Source organism: Gambusia affinis, linkage group LG04 (assembly GCF_019740435.1).
Source record: "Gambusia affinis linkage group LG04, SWU_Gaff_1.0, whole genome shotgun sequence".
Classification (NCBI taxonomy): domain Eukaryota; kingdom Metazoa; phylum Chordata; class Actinopteri; order Cyprinodontiformes; family Poeciliidae; genus Gambusia; species Gambusia affinis.
In genome coordinates, this window is record NC_057871.1 from 16,883,874 (window position 1) to 16,906,031 (window position 22,158).

General features: G+C 39.5%; 1 pseudogene; it reads left to right on the forward strand.

Annotated features, from left to right (window-relative positions):
- The first annotated feature begins 13,972 nt into the window (after positions 1-13,972).
- LOC122830013 lies at positions 13,973-16,168 on the forward strand (annotated as a pseudogene).
- Positions 16,169-22,158: the final 5,990 nt, after the last annotated feature.

Sequence of the window (22,158 nt, forward strand, 5' to 3'; positions counted from 1 at the left end):
TTCAGATACAGACTTCAAAATCGCTCAGCACACACTTGAGGCATCAAAGGTGAAAAGTTATCAAAGGAATTCTCGTACTTCGAAGTATGTGGGCGTAGCTATGTGTCAAACTTTGACTATTCGCCATGAAACATAAAACTCTTATAACTCCTACAGTAAAACTCTCAGAGGAACCAAACTTTCAGTGATTGATCATCATGGGTTGACCTAAAAGACCCTGTGGTCAAATGATGACATCACTAAGACCACGCCCCCTCAGAACAGGAAATGTCATGTTTTACTGGGAACGGTCACTATCTTACACCTTTGAACTAATCAACTTGAAACTTTTTCCATAGACAGAAAACATGTTGCTGTATTGAAGATTCCAGCCCCGACCGGCTTGGATGGAGCAGGTGGGCGTGGCAGCATGCCGAAGTGACCTCTAACGCCGCTGTCATTCGTTTGGCTCTGATTTCCACAGTTTTGGGCCGAGCTGTTCCAAACTCACTAGGATGGATCTTTATCCACCCCCTGAAAGAAATCCATAATAAAATTTGGTGGGCGTGGCCTAATGTATTTATGGCGCCCCCTAGAAAATTTTAAATGATCAGCCCCAAGCCATGCTTTATTTCATCCAGTGCAAACTGACTTAAAATTATAACTTGATGACATCTGTCAATGCTGGCTGAACAGTGTGGGCGTGGCCAGGTGCGCTAATGTCAGACCCTCGCCAAATTCATACGATTGTCTTTAAATCACACATGGATGATCCGATTGGAACCAAACTTGAAATGTAAGACCTGTGGTAACCTTTAAAGAGCTCAAATGTTTTGAAATGTAATTTTACTCCACTGCGCCCCCTAGGTCAATCCATCCGCTATATCTCCGCCGTAAATGGACCGATCTGCGCCAGATTTTTCGTGAGTCGTCGGGGAGCGCTGCGGAACACATTCGCGTGTGTTGTGAGGCGGGCGATCGGGCGGGGAAGGTTCGCGACGGCTCCTGCTGCGGCGAGCGGGCGCCGGCTCTGGAAACGGTGCGAGAGCGTCCGCGGCTGCTGTAACTCCGCGGTGGCGAGCAGCAGCAGCGCTTGCTGCGAGGGCCGACGAGGCTGCTTGCAGCTTTAATTCTTCTTCTTATTATTCTGCCCCCCAAAAGAGGGGCCTTTTTGGGGGATTTATCATATTCAAAAACTCACCAAACTTGGCGGAAGCATAGAGACTGGTGAAAAATTTTGAATTTTAAGGTCGTCGCAAAAATCGCACAAAAAATGGCTCAACAGCGCCACCTAGAAATTTTCAAAAGACCCTTTGCTATTCACTTACTTTGTCGTAGAGACTTGAAATTTGGTACAGTTGTAGAGCTCCCCAAGACGCTCAGAATTTACAATTATTGTCATAGTCCAAGTATCACAGGAAGTCGGCCATTTTGGATCGAAGGTCACATTTTGACCCGATTTTTGCCGTTTACAGCATTTTCGATTTGATCGAACTCCTCCTAGGGATTTCGATTGATCGGCTTCAAACTCGGTCAGTCTGATCATAAGGCATGGCCGATTAAAAGTTATCAAAACGGTGACTTTTTGAGTATGCTGAAGGGGGGTTAGCAGGGGTCAAAGTTCACCGACTCGCCACGAAACTCTAAACAGTTATAACTCCTACACTAAAACTCTCAGAGGAACCAAACTTTCAGTGATTGAGCATCATGGGTTGACCTAAAATACCCTGGGGTCAAATGATGACATCACTAAGGCCACGCCCCCTGAGAACAGGAAGTGTCATGTTTTACTGGGAACGGTCTCTATATTACACCTTTGAACTAATCAACATGAAACTGTGTTAACAGACAGGAAACATGTTGCTGTATTGAAGATTCCAGCCCCGACCGGCTTTGATGGAGCAGGTGGGCGTGGCGGCGTGGCGAAGTGACCTCTAACGCCGCTGTCATACGTTTGGCTCTGAATTCCACAGTTTTGGGGCGAGCTGCTCCAAACTCATAAGGATGGATCTTTATCCACCCCAAGACAGGAATCCATAATAAAATTTGGTGGGCGTGGCCTAATTTCTCTATAGCGCCCCCTAGAAAATTTTAAATGATCAGCCCCAAGCTATGGTTTAACCTAGAATTATGAAACTTGGCACACATTTGTATCTTGTCAGGACGTACAAAAAAGTCTCTTGGAGCCATGGTCTCAACCCAACAGGAAGTCGGCCATTTTGGAATAAAGTTCCAAAATTGACCCCATTTTTGATGTTTACAGCCTTCGTATTTGATCGAACTCCTCCTACAGTTTTTCAGATACAGACTTCAAAATCGCTCAGCACACACTTGAGGCATCAAAGGTGAAAAGTTATCAAAGGAATTTTCGTACTTCAAAGTATGTGGGCGTGGCTATGTGTCAAACTTTGACTATTCGCCATGAAACATAAAACTCTTATAACTCCTACACTAAAACTCTCAGAGGAACCAAACTTTCAGTGATTGATCATCATAGTTTGACATAAAAGACCCTGTGGTCAAATGATGACATCACTCAGGCCACGCCCCCTGAGAACAGGAAGTGTCATGTTTTACTGGGAACGGTCGCTATCTTACACCTTTGACCTAATCAACTTGAAAGTTTTCCAGAAACAGAAGACATGCTGGTGTATTTTGGATTCCAGCCCGACCGGCTTTGATGGAGCAGGGCGTGGCGGCGTCAAGTGACCTCTAACGCCGCTGTCATTCGTTTGGCTCTGAATTCCACAGTTTTGGGCCAAACTTCTCCAAACTCTAGGATGGATCTTTATCCACCTCCTGAAAGAAATCCATAATAAAATTTGGTGGGCGTGGCCTAATGTATTTATGGCGCCGGCTAGAAAATTTTAAATGATCAGCCCCAAGTCATGCTTTAACCTAGAATTACCAAACTTGGTACATATGTGTATCTTTTCAGGACGAACAAAAATGTCTCTTGGAGCCATATTCTAAATTCAACGGATTTTCTGTAATTTTAGATTTTTTAGAAAAAAAATGTTATTCCCATTAAGTCCTCTTGGTGTCACTGTTACTCCACACATGAATAAGGCGAGAATTACACAGTATGAGAGGTGCTGTAATGGCGATATTAACCACTTGGTGTCACTATCACGCCATACATGACTATGTACATTTTTACCACTGCAATTCCCAAAGATGCATCTGTGTATTTTGTAGTTCCACAGTTACGTTGTTTTCGATACTTCTGCTGGCTCGTTGGGATAAAAAATAGCCTCCACGGATAACATTAACGATCAATCCTTCCTTAATCCCGCCTGCATGTGCGTTTTATTATGTAAGTATACATTTCCATCTCCTATATTTGCGTTATATCACTTATTAGCACTAGAGAACAGAATATGAATATGACGGTTCACAGTCAAGCTAACAGCTAAGCTATCTACGTGCACAGAAGCATGCAGGATTTTATCGGAGAGAGCAGCGCCTGCAGCTGCACTCTGCTTATTAATTTTCCCTGAAGTAAGAAAAGAAGAATTTCTGATATTTTTATTATTGAATCATCTTTATAATTAACAAAATTGTGGAGAAAAAAAAAAGATTCTCTGTCAAAACATCTTGTACGTAGCGCACGCCAAAGCTTAAATCTTATTTCTCAGTTCGCTTTTTTTATTTGAACCTCCGGTACTTCTAAGAGCGGTTTGCATCCCAGCGAAAACATCTTGTACGTAGCGCACGCCAAAGCTTAAATCTTATTTCTCAGTTCGGTTTTGTTTATTTGGTGCTTTTTCTGTAAGCTAAAAATGAATAAGCAGAATTTGAACCTCCGGTAGTTCTAAGAGCGGTTTGGATCCCAGCAGAGATTTTTACTGTGTGCGGTTCTGGCTCGATCTTTAGCACACACGCACGCACGCACGCACGCACGCACGCCTCCATCCCCCCACCCTCGAAGGGTTGAATATGACGGTTGACAGTCAAGCTAACGCAGCTCCCTTGTTTTGACTTATGATGTTTTTTTCAAAAATTGCATAGAAACGAATGAAGAATTGCCTTAATTTTCATGCTAATAATGTTGTAAAACTGTTGTTTGCAATATTTTTACATCAGTTTAAGAAATTTACAGTATATATTGTAATTCTAAATTATAAAAAATATTTTTGTAAATATTTGACATTTTCACAGTGAATTTTTTATTTATTTTTTCAAATCGGATTTTGTTTGAAATCAAAACAAAATTTGTTTTGATTTTGATCAAATCAAATAAAAATCAATGATTTGAATGAACTTTAAACTCATTCTTAGAGTTTAAATTAGAGTTTAAATTAATTTTAATTTTAATGCCATGGCTCTTCAGCATTTATGTGAGCTTTAAGGGATTAATTTTTGCTTTGAGATCTGTTTACTTTCTTCCTAGTTAAAGAAAGCACATTTCAGCAGCAAGGCATTTAAAAGTGCTTTACACCAAATCAAAGAACAAATCTCAATGCAACCTTGAATCTACAATCAAAACAAAACATCAAGTCAGGTTTTGTCAATTCTTTTGCTATTTATTACATTTCAACTACAACTCTAAACAATTGGGTTTTTAATTTAGATTTAAAGGAAGTCAGTGTTTCAGCTCTTTTACAATTTTCTGGAAGTTTGTTCCAGATTTGTGGTGCATAGATGCTAAATGCTGCTTCTCCTCATTTGGTTCTGGGGATGTAGAGCAGACCAGAACCAGAAGACCTGAGAGGTCTGGAAGGTTGATACAACAGCAGCAAATCTTTAATGTATTGTGATGCTAAACCATTCAGTGATTTATAAACTAACAACAGTATTTTAAAGTCTATTGTTTGAGCTACAGGAGCCAGTGGAGGGACTTTAAAACTGGTGTTATGTGCTCTATCTTCCTGGTTTTAGTGAGAACACGAGCAGCAGCATTATGGATCAGCTGCAGCTGTTTGATTGGTTGGACAGACCTGTGAAGACGCAGTTGTAATAATCAATGTGGCTGAAGATAAACGCATGGATGAGTTTCTCTAGATCTGGCTGAGACATTAGTCCTTTAATCCTGGAAATGTTCTTCAGGTTATAGTAGGCCATCTTTGTGACTGTCTTTATGTGGCTATGAAGGTTCAGGTCAGTGTCCATCACTACTCCCAGGATTCGGGCCTGATTGCTGATTTTTAGTTGTAATAACTGAAGCTTTGCACTGACTCTAGATTGTTCCTCTTTAGGTCCAAAGATAATAACTTCAGTTTTGTTTCTGTTCAGCTGGAGAAAGTTTGGCACATTATCTGTTCTAAGCATCTGTTCTGTGTTTGGATGGGTTCTGAGTAACCTGGTGACTTTAGATGTGCTGCACTACCTGGATAGAATGATTAGGTCATTAACCCCACCCACGTCCGACGGAAAGTCACCTTTTTTTCCTGCAGTATGTCTAACTTTTCTCTGTCTTTTATATGGATTTAATCCAGTGCAAACTCACTTACAATGATAAGGTGATGAAATCTGTCCATGCTGTTTGAACAGTGTGGGCGTGGCCAAATGGCGAATATCAGACCCTCGCCATATTCATACGATTGTCTTTAAATTACACATGGATGATCCGATTGGCACCAAACTTGAAATGTAAGACCTGTGGTAACCTTTAAAGAGCTCAAATGTTTTGAAATGTAATTTGACTCCACTACGCCCCCTAGGTTAATCCATCAGCTATATCTCCGCCGTAAATGGACCGATCTGCACCAGATTTTTGTGATCCACGTGTGTAGTCTGCCGGGCGATCGGGCGGAAGGTTCGCGACAGCTCCCGCTGTGGCGGAAGCGGGTGCCGCTCTAGAAACGGGTGAGAGCTCAGGTGGCTGGAACTCCGCGGTGGCCAGTGAGCCGGAGCAGCGCTTGCTGCGAGGGCCGCACGAGGCTGCTTGCAGCTTTAATTATTATTATACCTTAATAATATCAAAATATTATTAAAATATCTCCATGGCTTTCAACTTCATCTTCTTTTTATGGCCACTCTGCTCTCCAACTCTCTTCATGATAACAACCAGTAAAGTGAAAAGTCCTCATTTAAATAGGGTGATCAGTTCCACTTTTGCACCTGGAATCATGTAAATAAATGACATGCCTGTGGCAGACCTCATGTGATGATTTAACAGGTGATCAGTGGTATAACCACACAATCAAAGGTATTTCTACATGTTTATGTAGTTATACATAAACATGTTTAACTATGTTAAAATTATACATGTTGTATGTAAGTAATGGAGGTTTTTGTTCATGCTAAGGGACAAAAACCTACATTAGTATGGAAGTTTTCGTCATCATTACATAGTAATGACTTTAATGACTAAATCAAAGATTAATGCATCAAGCTGTGTCCAAAACAATAAATGTGAGATGTACCTACAAATAGAGCAGCTATTTAGTCATGTGGTAAAAATTCATACAAACCCCCACCTGTTCAGAGTTGCTTTTGAACCATGATAAACTAACATATTTGATGTGTATTGATGATTTTGATGATGGCATGTAATGTTTGCTTCTGGTTTTCTCAATTGTTGACTGTATGGTAATTTTATGACTTTGTATTTTTGTGTTTTTATGGTGTAAAACTTTGAACTACCTTGTTGCTGAAATGTGCTATACAAAAAAACTTGACTGATAGAATGATTACAGTCATTATGGCCTCTTGGCATTCTCTGATTAATAACTTGTCATATTAGGTGGCCATAAATTGGTAATTTTGCATTTATTCCATATGCTTTCTCCTTTCAAGTGATAGATTGAATGGAGCTCTGGCTGATATTAAGTTCTTGGAATATTATTTTATAACCTAACCCTTCTTTAAATCTTTCTACAAAATTCTCTCTAACCAGTCTGTTGCATGTCTTCCTTTTTACATGGAAGAAGTTTGATCATATGAGATGATACAATCTTGTGAAAACAGAGAAGCAAAGCCTCAGGCAGAATGTGAGAATTTGTTGCTCGTGTATAGAACTAGTTTTCCTTTACCTAGTGCAATCTTTAAAGAAACAATCACATAAAAACATCCCCTTTCTGCTGTTGCAGTCCTCTAAGCAAAATCTTATGATATGAGAATCATGTTAAATTTTCATCATGAGATAACAATTTGCAAAGAATAGAGAAGGCCCCTCTGTGTATTGAGCCATTGTAGAATTTTGTACCATGTGATATTAAAAAAGACACATTAAATACTAGAAGGAAGTATGAGTCCTTTTTCCATTTAAGTAGTAACCCCTTTTCAGATTACAACCATAAGTATATTTAATGTACTGGTTTAAAGATCATATAATCAAGATGTTCAAGACAAGGTGCACTCATTAAAGCTTACATAAAAGCAGATGGAGTTTTAGAAAATATTTAAAGAAAGATCAAGTTTGGACAATAGTTGATGATAAATACAGGCAAAAGTTCATCAATAGCACTCTACTTTACTATGTGACTTATAGAAGATGTTTGGTCTTATTTTGAAGATAAATAATTTTATTTACTAAGAAGTCTCACTACACCAGAAATGGCAACTTTCTTCATTCTAAAAAGTAATGTCAAATTGTGAAAATGCATAGGGCTAAAAGTTCACCAACAACAAGATGTGTGATTTTTGTGGTTTTCTTAAGTTAAAGCTGTTAAAGATAATTTGCACGTGTCTGGCACCATTTTGTAGAAACGCTTCCTCTAAAGAGCATTGCCTGTCAAACTTATCGTTTCAAAAACAAGATGTCTGATTATTTCTCCTTTCAAGTGATAGATTGAATGGAGCTCTGTCTGATATTAAGAGCTTGGAATATTATTTTATAACCTAACCCTTCTTTAAATCTTTTTACAAAATTCTCTCTGACTACTCTGCTGCATGTCTTCCTTTTTACAAGGAAGAAGTTTGATCATATGAGATGATACGATCTTTTGAAAACAGAGAAGCAAAGCTGACCACAGGCAGACTGTGAGAATTTGTTGCTCGTCTACAATGTCTAGTTTTCCTTTACCTAGTGCAATCTTTAAAGAAACAATCAAACATAAAAAACATCCCCTTTCTGCTGTTGCAGTCTTCTAAGCAAAATCTTATGATATGAGAATCATGTTAAATTTTCATCATGAGATAACAATTTGTAAAGAATAGAGAATAGAAAAAGAGTACATTTTAACTTTAATACTACAAGTAATATTAAAAGAAAAAAATCAGGACAGTGGTCTCTGGTCAAAGCTGACAGGAAGTTAGTTAGTGTTAGTGTGGAGGACGCAGTGGACTGGGCTACATTGAGACAGATAATTTTCTGTTGCAACCCATGAAGAGAAAATGTCTGTTTGGTGAAATTATTTTTGCGTGACTGTCCAGATCACATTGAAACTTGTAGGTTTGGACTTTGCTAGAATCATTTGCTACATTATCTTAAGTATTAAAATCATACGGAGAAGGGTTGGCCCTGATGTGTATCGGGCCATTGTAGCATTTTGTACCATATGATGTTAAAAAGAGACACTAATTCTAGAATAGAAGTATGAGTCGTTTTTCAGTTCATTAATAACCCCTTTTCAGAATAGATCCATAAGTAAATTTAATATAATGGTTTAAAAATCATATAATCAAGATGTTCAAGACAAGCAGCATTCATTAAAGCTTACATGAAAGCAGATAGTTTTCGAAAACATTTAAGGAAAGATCAAGTTTAGACAATAGTTCATAATAAATACAGGCAAAAGTTCATCAACAGCACTCTACTTTACTATGTGACTTATAGAAGATGTTTGGTCTTATTTTGAAGAGAAATATTTTAATTTACTAAGTAGTCTCATTACACCAGAAATGGCAACTTTCTTCATTCTGAAAGGAATGTCAAATTCTGAAAAATGCATAGGGCTAAAAGTTCACCAACAACAAGATGTGTAATTTTTTGTGGTTTTCTTAAGTTAAAGCTGTTGAAGATAATTTGCACGTGTCTGGCACCATTTTGTAGAAACGCTTCCTCTAAGGAGCATTGCCTGTCAAACTTATAAGCTTTTCAAAAACAAGATGTCTGATTATATAATACAATTTAATTCAGCAATTTTCTTTTAGCAGAATGCAACTCTGAGATCAGTGACTAAAAATATGAAATGCATCTGATGAGCTTCTTGTCATTTATTGTTTTTTGTCTTGTATATTTTGTTACAATAATACTAAAACTAGATTTACGTCTGCAGGAAAATAGCTTCAATTTGTCTTGTTCTGAATCATAGTTGCTAAAACAATCTGCTAAACAGACATCATTGTGATCTAATAATCACAAGGGCATTTAAATGAGCATATATTAAGATTACTCTGCTGCTTGCAGGTTATTTTTAGGGATGTAACAGTACACCCTGTTCACAAGATAATACACAATAAGAGGCTCTTAATAAGAACAGGCTTCATTCTTGTTATCATAGGATACAGAACAAAAGCAGATAAACAATATAACAGCTGGATTGTGCATATTGCAGTAAGAGGAAGAGGAAATTTTGACAAATACCCAAAGGGAACTGGGGGCTCGTTTGCACAACAGGCACAGTTCAATCATTAAGTACCAGTTACACTATCAGATCCAACAAAGATAGACACAGTCATATAGATCTGATACCTGAACAGTCATATTTTGCAGAAGAACTAAGTCAAACCCTTGTTCCATTTGAGGGGGAAACTGTTTTACTGAGTGGATAAGAATGCAACTCTGTCTATATTCCCTAAACTGGTTCATAATCATAAGACAGCCACATAGGGTTCAGACTTTCAAGCAGCTCCAGTGAAGGTCCTCCAGACCTGATATTATATTAAGGCGGAATAAAAACTTTGTGTTCAAACCAGAATGCCCCAACATCGTCTTAATTTCTGCTATCCCAAATTCAGTAGACTTAAATTTTACCTCCTGAATTAGTACTCAAAGTGCAAACCATGGTGCAAACCAAGACCCTAATGTAAAGAAATCAATGCAAACAAGTTTTGATCTAAAATCCAGTAAACAAGCAGACAACAAGAAGAAAACATTTTCCTGAACAATGGACTTCAATCATCATCTGACTCAAGAGCAAGTTAAGAAGAAAATCCAAAATAAAACCCACTCCTTTGGTGGAAAACCTTCAATATACTAACCAGAAAAAGGGTACTAGAGTTTTAGATCATACTGACAACCCCAGTTGCTCCGAGTCATTTGATTTTGGACCCATTGTTGTAAATAGCCATGACAAACTTAAATTCACGGTTTATGGCGATACAGTCAGACAGATGAAGGATGCTGTCCGACTCTGGCACAACATGCAAAGTCCTTTCTGTGCATTCCTGTCACCATAAGAACGACTGTTTTCAGCTCCTGGGTAAACAGGTACTAATGGCAGAGCAAGTCTGAGTTCTGAGCATGTAGATGCTGACTATAGTGAAATTTTTTTCTACTTAAGTTGATCTAAAAAGCTAGGTTATCATAAATATTGTTCACTATTCTTAAAAATGTAACAAAAATGTATTAATCTAAATTCAATATTTTGAAAATGCTATTTTCTGGGCAATAAACTCAAGCTTTTATGTTTTTTTGCCATGACATCTCCTTGGTCTGCCACCTTATCATGGTGGAGGGGTTTGAGTGCCCCAATGATAATGGGAGCTATGCTGTCTGGGGCTTCATGCCCCTGGTAGGGTCATCCATGGCAGGTGAGGGACCAGACAAAGTGCAGCCCGAAGACCCCTATGATGGAAAAGACCTTTGGACTTGGTGTTCCCTCGCCTGTACGCGGGTCACCGGGGCCCCACTCTGGAGCCAGGGAGGGGCATGATGGCGAGTGCCTGGTGGCCGGGCTTTTACCCATGGAGCCCGGCCGGGCTCAGCCCAAAGAGGAAACATGGCCCCCCCCTCCCATGGGCCCACCACCTGTGAGAGGGGCCAAAGGGGTCGGGTGCATTGTGTGATGGATAGCGGCCGAGGGAGGGTACCCTGGCGGTCTGATCCTCGGTTGCAGAAGCAAGCTCTTGGGATGTGGAATGTCACCTCTCTGGTGGGGAGGAGCCAGAGCTAATGTGTGAGGTTGAGAGGTTCTGGCTAGAAATAGTAGGTCTCACCTCGACGCATGGCTCTGGTTCTGGAACCTTTCTCCTTGAGAGGGGCTGGACATACTTCCACTTTGGAGTTGCCCAAGGTGAGAGGCATCGGGCAGGAGTGGGCATACTTGTTGCTCCCCATCTTGGTGCCTGTACATCAGGGTTTACCCTGGTGAACGAGAGGGTAGCCTCCCTCCGCCTACAGGTGGGGGGACGGGTCCTGATTGTTGTTTGTGCTTATGGACTAAACAACATTTCAGATTACCCACCCTTATTGGAGTCCCTAGAGGGGGTACTGGAGTGTGCTCCTCCTGGGGACTCCCTTGTTCTGCTGGGGGACTTCAACGCTCATGTGGGCAATGACAGTGATGCCTGGAGGGGCGTGGTTGGGAGGAACGGCCCCCCAGATCTGAACTCGAGTGGTTTTCTCTTGTTGGACTTCTATGCCCATCATGGATTGTCCATAACGGACACCATGTTCAAGCATAAGGGTGTCTATATGTGCACTTGGCACCAGGACACCCTAGCCGCAGTTCGATGATTAACTTTGTCATTATTTCATCGGATCTGCAGCCATACGTCTTGGACACTCGGGTGAAGAGAGGTGCGGAGTTGTCCACTGACCACTACCTGGTGGTGAGTTGGGTCCGCTGGTGCGGGAGGATGCCGGTCAGACCTGGCAGGCCCAAACGTGTTGAGAGGGTCTGCTGGGAACGTCTGGTGGAATCCCCTGTGAGACAGAGCTTTAACTTCCATCTCCGGCAGAACTTTGAACATGTCCTGGGGAGGTGGGGGACGTGGACCATGTTCCATGCCTCCATGGTCGAGGCGGCCTATCGGAGCTGTGGCCGCAAGGTTGTTGGAGCCTGTCGTGGCGGCAATCCTCAAACCCGTTGGTGGGCACCTTCGGTGAGGGATGCTGTCAGGCTGAAGAAGGAGTCCTAGTGGGCCTTTTTGGCCTGTGGGACTCCGGAAGCATCTGATGGGTACTGGCAGGTGAAGCGGCATTAGGCTCGGGTGGTTGCTGAGGCAAAAAGTCAGACTTCCATACGGCTTCAAGACGATTCTGGTCCACCATCCAGCATCTCAGGAGGGGAAGTAGTACAGCACCAACACTGTCTACAGTGGGGATGGTGTGCTGGTGACCTCAACTCAACAAATCTCAAATCTCTGGGGACGAGGTTGTTGAGGTGGTCAAAAAGCTCCTTGGTGGCAGGGCCCCGGGGGTGGATGAGATCTGCCCGGAGTTCCTTAAGGCTCTGTTTGTTGTAGGGTTGTGTTGGCTGATGCGCATGGATATCGGGGGCAGTTCCCCTGGATTGGCAGACTGGGGTGGTGGTCCCCCTGTTCAAAAGGGACAGGAGGTGTGCTCCAATTACAGGGGGTCACACTCTTAAGCCTCCCTGGCAAGATCTATTCCGGGGTTCTGGAGAGGAGGGTCCATCGGATTGATGAACCTTGTATTCAGGAAGAGCAGTGTAGTTTTCGTCCTGGTCGTGGAACACTGGACCAGCTCTATACCCTCAGCAGGGTCCTGGAGGGTGCATGGGAGTTCGCCCAACCAGTCTACATGTGTTTTGTGGACTTGGAGAAGGCGTTCGACATTGTCCCTTGGGGAGCTCTGTGGGGGGTTCTCCGGGAGTATGGGGTACCGGGCTCCTTGATACGGGCTGTCAGGTCCCTATATGACCAGTGTCGGAGTCTGGTCCACATTACCAGCAGTAAGTCGGGCTCATTTCCGGTGAGAGTTGGACTCGCCAGAGCTGCCCTTTGTCACAGATTCTGTTCTTGACTTTTATGGACAGAATTTCTTGGCGAGCCAAGGTGTTGAGGGATCCATTTTGGTGGCCTTAGGATTGCATCTCTCCTTTTGCGGATGATGCGGTCTTTTGGCTTCATCGGGTTGTGATCTGCAGCTCTCGCTGGAGCTGTTTGCAGCCAAGTGTGAAGCGGCTGGGATGGCGATCAGTGCCTCCAAATCCGAGGCCATGGTCTTCAGCCGGAAAAGGGTAGAGTGCCTTCTCCGGGTCGGGGGGGAGTAGGAGGGGGCCTGCCCCAAGTGGAGGAGTTCAAGTATCTCGGGATGTTGTTCACGAATGAGGGAAGAAGGGAGCGGGAGATTGACAGGGGGATTGGCGCAGCATCTGCAGTCAAGCGGGTGCTATACCGGTCCGTCGTGGTGAAGAGAGAGCTGAGCTAAAAAGCGAAGCTCTCGATTTACCAGTCGATCTACGTTCCCACCCTCATCTATGGTTATGAGCTTTGGGTCATGACCGAAAGAACGAGATTACAGATACAAGCGGCCGAAATGGGTTTTCTCCATAGGGTGCCTGGGAGGAGTCAGTTGAGGTGGCTCGGGCATCTGGTCAGGATGCCTCCTGGACGCCTTCCTGGTGAGGTGTTCCGGGCACGTCCCACCGGGAGGAGGCCCCAGGGAAGACCCAGGACACGCTGGAGGGACTATGTCTCTCGGCTGGCCTGGGAACACCTTGGGGTTTCCCCGGAGGAGCTGGAACAAGTGGTAGGGGAGAGGGAAGTCTGGGCCTCCCTTGTGAAGCTGCTACCCCCGTGACCCGACCCCGGAAAAGCGGAAGAAGACAGCTGGATGGATGGATGGATGGATGGATGGATGTTGCACTGTGAATTTGCATTTTAAAGTTCTAAACACTTGCATATTGGGGCATGTTTTAGCAAAAGTATCTACTGTTCGCTTAACCAAAAAATAATGACTAGGTTAATTGATTACTAAAATCATTGATAGCTACCATCCAAGTTGCTTTATTAACCAGCACAGAAAGGTTAAAAAAATGTTGGAAGTGGCAAAAAGTTTGAAAGAATTAACGAATATAAATTGCATAAGTATCCATATGTGATGTAACAGTAAACCCTGTTTACAAGATAAATAAGCTGATAAGAAAAGCTCCACCTTCACATCAATAGTATAAGAGCAGCCAGACACTTTAGACGATCAGAGCTTGCAGTCTTCTGTCAGAGTAAGACTTTAAAAACTTTCACCTAAACTGTCATTTTTGCTGTTCCAAATTCTATATATGGTTATTTACTAAATATCCTGAAGCAGAATTTTTCTGTGCATATGTGTATGTTTGTGAATCTTTTGCTATGCAATTTAAACATTTAAATTATTTTTTTTCACAGATGACTAGACTTCTGCAGCTCCTGCTCCTGACCTGGACATTCAGTCCTCTGTGTCTCTCAACCACTGTGAGTTTCATTGGTTCACCGGAGGAATGTAAAACTGCTCACTTTGTTCCAGGTTACAACCTGGGTGGAGAAGGCTTTACATTGTCAAAATGCAAAGAAAAGCTGCCTATGTCATCGACACTGAAACATGGGACCTTGGAAATGGCTCTTGCAGAATGTATGGAAACAGCTACCAGAATGGAGAGAAACAAAAGATCCCAGTCTCTGTGGTGGACTGGAGAAATGTCCCGAAATGCAATTTGAAGGTCTCCAGTATGGTCTATGATTCTGTTGAATCTCTCGTCAATAGCTCCACATCATCTGTGTCCAACAACTGGAAAATTGGTCTTAATATTCCTTGTCTCCCAGTGGGTTTTGGTATTGGAGGTTCCCATTCCAAGGTGGCTGAATTTGGCATGGCAAAGTCAAAACAAGACCGCTACACCTTTACCAGCCATTCTGTTAGCTGTAGCTACTACAAGTGAGTGTCAAGGCAGAACTTACTATACAACTTTGCATTAAGCTGATATGCATAAAGTATGTCTGTGACAAAAAGTAACTTGTTTTATCTGTTTTCATTCCTTCACAGCTACAGACTGACAACAAACCCACCTTTGCATCACGAATTTAAAACGGCTGTGAAGTCTCTTCCTCCAAATACTTCTGGGTTACCATATCGCAATTTGATCGATACTTATGGCACACATTACATCACACAGGTTTTCCTAGGAGGGGAGATAAAAGCAACAACATCGATTAAGACCTGCGAGGCATCCTTAAAGGGGCTGTCGGCTACCGAAGTTAGTGACTGTCTGTCAGTTGAAGCTTCTGCTAACTTTGATACTATGGCAAGCATTAAGGCTATGTATGAAAACTGTCAGGAAAAAAAACAGAAACTGACCCATGGTCAAAGTTTCAACTCTGTGTTTAGTGAACGTATCACAGAAGTTGTTGGTGGGGACAAAAATGATGTTGTGTTCTTCCAAGGGTCTAATGATCCCAGTGTCCATATCGCATGGAAAGAGTCTCTTAAAACTACCCCTGACATCGTGAGTTACAACCTGAAGCCTCTGCACACAATTCTGCCAGATGGTCATCCTGCCAAAAGTGGGCTTAAAGAAGAGGTGGAAAAGTATATTAAGGAGAATGCAGTGCTAAAAAAATGTTCAGAATCCTGTCAAATTGGACACAAATCCAACAGCAGAGATCCCTGTGCTTGTGTGTGTAACGGCAACCAGAATATTAGGTCAAACTGCTGTCCAGCTGGAAAAGGTCTTGCAGTATTGAGGGTGTACAATCTTTATGCTAGGGGACTGTATGGTGATTGTTGCTCTGAGACAGACGCTTCAGTGGTTGTTAAATATACTAACCAGGAAAAGCGTACTGAAAGGATAGATGAGTCTGACAATCCCAATTGGACAGAGTCATTTGATTTTGGACCCATTGTTGTAAATAACTATGACAAACTTACATTCACGGTTTATGACGACGATACATATTGGAAAAGGGACCTGCTTGGTAGTTGCTCCATTGATCTCCGCAGCGGAATCGTTTCAAACAGTTGCATGTTTGATCATGGTACATTTTTTTTTAGCTACTCAGTTGAATGTGCACCAAGCCTTGGTGGCAAACAATGTGAGGAGTACATTCCTTCTCCCATGGATCCGTCTTTGGCTAAAGTTTTCTACTCCAGAAACGGGGTTCTGCTTGGAGATTTAAATAAGGGGTTTGTTAAATCTGCTCCTCAGCCAGGTTTGGGCCAACTGTGAGACGACTGGATGATGACAAGGATTTTGATCTGAATCATTTTTGCTTTTGGCATTTCTATCTTTGACTTTTATATTAATTAAAAGAACATAGTTTGCAAATTCAGTCTAAATGTGATAATCTGTACTGATAACTTCTGTCTCTGTTTCTTCCTTTGTACTTGCAAATTACTGCAATAAAGCATTCATAAAGACAACAGTTGCTTCCATGTTGTAATTTGAGTATGACAAATAAATATTTTAACTTAAGAAGCTCCAATGCACATGATCAACAGAAAGTTATACAAAAATTTGTTGCTCATATGTTTTAGAAACATATTCAAATTCTTTTGCACAGTATATCAAAAATGTGGGATTTACATTAAAATGACAAAAGTGTACTGAGTATGAATTCTGCTTTACAAGGAAAAGAAAAATGTATTGCGTGTCGAAAGTTCAATTTTCTGACACATAATCGTGGGCCCATAACAAAATTTAGCACCACATCTGCAAGATGGCATCTTGATATGACATCTTTATAGAGCAAAATTGTCTTGGCACATAAAGACAACCAGCTCATCTGCCTGGTGTGACTGGAATACTAAGACAAGACATGTTGGGGTAGTATCTGGTTTCTTTCACCTGCACAATACCTCAAATGCCTGGCCCACCCTGTTCATCATATTTAAAATGATATCCAAATCTGGTACCTGCATTTATAACTTGTGTGCTCAATTATTGTAATGCAAACTTAACTAAATGTCCAAAAAGTTATTTTTGAAGTCTACCATCTAATCCCTTATCCTGCAGTAGGAGATCTGACTGGAAATGTGAAAAAGACCCACATTTATTCTATTTTAGTATTAATGCAACGGCCTCCTTTAAAATTCAGAGATCAATGTAATCCTTCTCATCCTGTACACAGTTCTAGTTTTAGAAACTTTGAAAGATGTAATAATTTTAACAGCCTAATTTAGATTTGTTGTATTAATAATAAGACTTTCTATGTACTACTACAAGTGGTTATTTGATTTATAGAAGTGTACAAATCAGTGTAATAAACAAAACTATTTGTGCCACAACAGTTGTTACACAATAGCACCATCATGTGGATACTGAACATTACTGCCCTTTTTATTAATCCCAACTTGGTTTTCAAAACATTTGCGGCTGCATCGTATGGTATGTAACTTTTACAAAAAAATAAATAACTAAATAAATAAAATACCTTTTCGTTTTTTCTCTTTTTTAAACATATTTTTTCAAACTATTACCAGGTCATGACAGTATGAGACAGGTAATCTGAAGTAAAATTTTTAGCTATTGGAGTTATGCTTAAGAGAAATTAATTTAATCATAGAATGTCATGAATATATGTGTAGGGCTGCACCGATTGCAGTTTTCTGGCCGATTACAGATCTTTAAAAAGCCTGATCTGCCGATTTTGGCAGGTCAGTTAATAAAAGGAGAATGAATGACTGAATGAACATACTTTATTAATCCCAGAGGGAAATTCACAGCAGCACAAACACAATAAATAAAAGATATTTAATATTATTATATCATTAATATTATTTTTTGGAATTATGGAGAAACAATGCCTTCTTAAATTGCCATCCTGGTAAATTTGTCTATCATTAAAATACACACATTTTGATGCAACTGCACATGTTACAATGCAGAAATGTAAGGTAATACAACAAATCATTTGGGTTTATTATTAGGTTGAGAAAGAAATACAACATAAAAAAAATATAGTATCAATAGACATAATTAAAGTTACGTGGAATGCAATCTCTTTGGAGGTCAGCGTTTGAAGTTTGACAACTATGACTAGGACTATGAACTGGACTGTGCAGTACATTGTCCACAAAGTGAGAGATTGTACTTTTCCAGCAGATTTAAGATGTAAAGATCAACCAAATGACAAATAAAGACCTTTTAGCTATTGATGTCTAAAACTTAATTTGCATGGGCCTTTTCATGTATCATTATGACAGACAATGTTTTAAAGTATACCGGATTAGCAAGCCAATAAACTTCAGGGTGTATTATACAGACATGTTGTAATGCAAAAGAAACAGAAACAGAAGCAGAGGGTGGGTCTTTTCATACTTTGAAAAAAATGTGGAAGGAAATTACAACTGTTTCAACTGCATGTCCTATGAACAACAACAACATAAATGTAATAATCAAATTTATAATTTCTTTCCTGTCTATGACATATACAATGTATATCTTTTTATTAATGCCTCTATTAGATTGTTATTTGAATCACAAAACTTATTGTTAAAATCAAGGAGAGAAACTTTTAACGTTGAGCTTTGTTAAAATCATGTCTAATCATGTCTAACAGTATTTTACTTTTGGAATACTGTAATAAAGCATTCATAAAGACAACAGTTGCTTCCATGTTGTAATTTGAGTATGACAAATAAATATTTTAACTTAAGAAGCTCCAATGCACATGATCAACAGAAAGTTATACAAAAATTTGTTGCTCATATGTTTTAGAAACACATTCAAATTCTTTTGCACAGTATATCAAAAATGGGATTTATTAAAATGACAAAAGTGTACTGAGTATGAATTCTGCTTTACAAGGAAAAAAAACAAAATTTCTGACACATAATAGTGGCCCCATAACAAAATTTAGCACGCCATCTGCAAGATGGCATCTTGATATGACATCTTTATAGAGAAAAATTGTCTTGGCACACAAAGACAACCAGCTTATCTGCCTGGATACTAAGACAAGACATGTTGGGGTAGTATCTGGTTTCTTTCACCTGCACAATACCTCAAATGCCTGGCCCACCCTGTTCATCATATTTAAAATGATATCCAAATCTGGTACCTGCATTTATAACTTGTGTGCTCAATTATTGTAATGCAAACTTAACTAAATGTCCAAAAAGTTATTTTTGAAGTCTACCATCTAATCTCTTATCCTGCAGTAGGAGATCTGACTGGAAATGTGAAAAAGACCCACATTTATTCTATTTTAGTATTAATGCAACGGCCTCCTTTAAAATTCAGAGATCAATGTAATCCTTCTCATCCTGTACACAGTTCTAGTTTTAGAAACTTTGAAAGATGTAATAATTTTAACAGCCTAATTTAGATTTGTTGTATTAATAATAAGACTTTCTATGTACTACAAGTGGTTATTTGATTTATAGAAGTGTACAAATCAGTGTAATAAACAAAACTATTTGTGCCACAACAGTTGTTACACAATAGCACCATCATGTGGATACTGAACATTACTGCCCTTTTTATTAATCCCAACTTGGTTTTCAAAACATTTGCGGCTGCATCGTATGTAACTTTTACAAAAAATAAATAACTAAATAAATAAAATGCCTTTTTCGTTTTTTTTCTCTTTTTTTTTAAACATATTTTTTCAAACTATTACCAGGTCATGACAGTATGAGACAGGTAATCTGAAGTAAAATTTTTAGCTATTGGAGTTATGCTTAAGAGAAATTAATTTAATCATAGAATGTCATGAATATATGTGTAGGGCTGCACCGATTGCAGTTTTCTGGCCGATTACAGATCTTTAAAAAGCCTGATCTGCCGATTTTGGCAGGTCAGTTAATAAAAGGAGAATGAATGACTGAATGAACATACTTTATTAATCCCAGAGGGAAATTCACATAACAGCACAAACACAATAAATAAAAGATATTTAATATTATTATATCATTAATATTATTTTTTGGAATTATGGAGAAACAATGCCTTCTTAAATTGCCATCCTGGTAAATTTGTCTATCATTAAAATACACACATTTTGATGCAACTGCACATGTTACAATGCAGAAATGTAAGGTAATACAACAAATCATTTGGGTTTATTATTAGGTTGAGAAAGAAATACAACATAAAAAAAATAATAGTATCAATAGACATAATTAAAGTTACGTGGAATGCAATCTCTTTGGAGGTCAGCGTTTGAAGTTTGACAACTATGACTAGGACTATGAACTGGACTGTGCAGTACATTGTCCACAAAGTGAGAGATTGTACTTTTCCAGCAGATTTAAGATGTAAAGATCAACCAAATGACAAATAAAGACCTTTTAGCTATTGATGTCTAAAACTTAATTTGCATGGGCCTTTTCATGTATCATTATGACAGACAATGTTTTAAAGTATACCGGATTAGCAAGCCAATAAACTTCAGGGTGTATTATACAGACATGTAATGCAAAAGAAACAGCAGCAGAGGGTGGGTCTTTTTCATACTTTGAAAAAAAATGGAAGGAAATTACAACTGTTTCAACTGCATGTCCTATGAACAACAACAACATAAATGTAATAATCAAATTTATAATTTCTTTCCTGTCTATGACATATACAATGTATATCTTTTTATTAATGCCTCTATTAGATTGTTATTTGAATCACAAAACTTATTGTTAAAATCAAGGAGAGAAACTTTTAACGTTGAGCTTTGTTAAAATCATGTCTAATCATGTCTAACAGTATTTTACTTTTGGAATACTGTTTATCTGCGTAGACACAAAATGTCTACAGTTAGTAAACTTAGCAAAAGTAAAAATCAGATGTTTACTTTGTGGCACTTCGTTACCAGAAAATATGCTTATATCTCTTAGCAACAGATTAACAAATACTATTGTTCAAAAAACATAAGATCTCTTCTTCTCTTTAGAAATTCTACTCATTTTATGCTATTTAAGAATTGTGCAGTTGGTGAATTTAGCAAAGTGAAAATGTACATTTTTGTCACTGGTGGTAAGTATATAAAACAGACATTCAACACAAAATATCAGATTTATACTTCATGGCAGTTCATTACCAGAAAAAAATGCTCATCTCTTAAAACCAAATCAATAACAAGTAATATTATTGTTTATAAAGCATAAGCTCTTTTGAAAAAACTGCTTATTTGCTTAGATACGAGAAATTTACAGTTAGAAAATTTTGCAAAAGTAAAAATCAGATGTCTACTTTGTGGGACTTTGTTACCAGAAAACAGGCTCATCTCTTAGCAACAAATTAACAACAAATATTGTTATTGTTCAAAAGTCATATGTACTTTAGCCTTATTTCAGCCTTGCTTTGTAAGTGACCTACGAGGTCACTGGAGGCTTTTATTTTGAAATTTCCAGTAAGCTTAATTTTAAAAGTCCTCACTAATCTCTTGCGTAACAGTGGTTTGGCTTAACCAGTCATATAATGCCCAGTACAGCAAATACCTGCTGTGAAAAATGTGAAGGTTTTTAGTTTATTTTGACTAAACAAACTAAATGCCCCTAAACTGGCAAAGTGGTTGTCAGTTTAGGGGCATATGGAACTTACTTTCTTTGCTCTTCTGCCATCTTGTCTGTAATAAGTGCTTCTGTAGTATCTGCTTAGACACAAAAAATCTACAGTTAGTAAACTTAGCAAAAGTAAAAATCAGATGTTTACTTCGTGGCACTTTGTTACCAGAAATGGCATCTTTGTAGTTCTAACTGGAAGCTCTGCCTTCCTCTGTAGGAACTGAGTGTTCCGCCATCTCTGTAGTTTTCTACATCTCTGCTCTTCCTTGTGTTCTGTTGCTATGGTAATTAATCCTCTCTGAAAACTGTCATGTATGAGTGAGGGGGGAGCAAAATTCTATCTCTGTTTTGAGTCTATAACACAAAACAATGTCAGTTAGAATTTGTTTTGATTTGAATTTTGTTAATTTTTTTCTTGCTAATTACGTTGCCATGGTTATTCAAAATGCGGACAAAAGTAATTCTCGTGGGATCGAACCGTGCGTTTTTTTATATTGTGATGGGGTTACGCAGCAGTACGAGCCGCATCAATGGTGAAAGGAAGAGGGAGTTATTTTGAGGTCATTTCAATGGCTCCCTGCCAGGGCCGGACCAAAGCAAAAGCAAACAAAGCAGCCGTTTAGGGCCCCAGGGCCACCAAGCTCCCACAGTGGAGCTGATATTATTTTATTTTATTTTTTTTTTATAACAATTTCTGTCATCACAATAACAAAAACACACAATGTCATCATGAAGTGATTTGTTTTTACAATATATTAAATACTGTATGTAGAAATCAATATTTTATGGACAAAAAAAAAAAATGCTCACCTTGGTGGTCGCGGTAGGTACCGCACGCTCCTCCAGTAACATAAGCTGCCGTGCAACGTGCAGTGCGCGCATCAAAACGTCCAAAGCTCCGGTAGAAGATAAGT